A 997-nucleotide genomic window follows, 5' to 3' on the forward strand; every position below is an offset into this window, starting at 1 on the left:
AGAATATTCTTGTTGAAGTAGATCCTGAACCTGAAAGGACTCTGAAGAGGAAACTAAGAGAAGCTAAATTACAATAATCCAGAGACAACCTTACAGAAATTTTTGAAAAGGAAGAAGAGATGGCAACCGAAAATAATAATGCAAGGAGGATGCTTGGTGATTATACCACACCTACTTGCAAGTTTGATGGAAGAAGAATCTCAATCCCTGCCATTGGAGCAAACAATTTTGAGCTGAAACCTCAACTAGTTGCTCTAATGTAACAGAACTGCAAGTTTCATGGACTTCCATCAGAAGATCCCTACCAGTTTTTAACTGAGTTCTTGTAGATCTGTGAGACTGTTAAGACTAATGGAGTAGATCCTGAAGTCTACAGGCTCATGCTTTTCCCTTTTGCTGTAAGAGACAGAGCTAGAACATGGTTGGACTCACAGCCTAAAGATAGTCTAGACTCATGGGATAAGCTGGTCGCGGCCTTCTTGGCTAAGTTCTTTCCTCCTCAAAAGCTGAGCAAGCTTAGAGTGGATGTTCAGACCTTCAAACAAAAAGATGGTGAATCCCTCTATGAAGCTTGGGAAAGATACAAGCAGATGACCAAAAGGTGTCCTTCTGACATGCTTTCAGAGTGGACTATTCTAGATATATTCTATTATGATCTATCTGAGTTTTCTAAGATATCACTGGACCATTCTGCAGGTGGATCCATTCACCTAAAGAAAACGCCTGCAGAAGCTCAAGAACTTATTGACATGGTTGCAAATAACCAGTTCATGTACACTTTTGAGAGGAATTCCGTGAATAATGGGACGCCTCAGAGGAAGGGAGTTCTTGAAATTAATGCTCTGAATGCCATATTGGCTCAGAATAAAATGTTGACTCAGCAAGTCAACATGATTTCTCAAAGTCTGAATGGATGGCAAAATGCTTCCAACAGTACTAAAGAGGCATCTTCTGAAGAAGAAGCTTATGATCCTGAGAACCCTGCAATGGCAGAGGT

General features: G+C 40.6%; 1 non-coding gene across 1 annotated transcript; it reads right to left on the reverse strand.

Annotated features, from left to right (window-relative positions):
- Window positions 1–512: 512 nt before the first annotated feature.
- On the reverse strand, window positions 513–620 carry LOC127742958 (small nucleolar RNA R71). The gene has a single exon (XR_008004303.1). It is a non-coding gene; the product is annotated as a small nucleolar RNA R71 (small nucleolar RNA).
- Between the last annotated feature and the right edge of the window lie 377 nt (window positions 621–997).

The sequence above is a fragment of the Arachis duranensis genome, chromosome 1 (genome assembly GCF_000817695.3).
Source record: "Arachis duranensis cultivar V14167 chromosome 1, aradu.V14167.gnm2.J7QH, whole genome shotgun sequence".
NCBI classification, from domain to species: Eukaryota; Viridiplantae; Streptophyta; class Magnoliopsida; order Fabales; family Fabaceae; genus Arachis; species Arachis duranensis.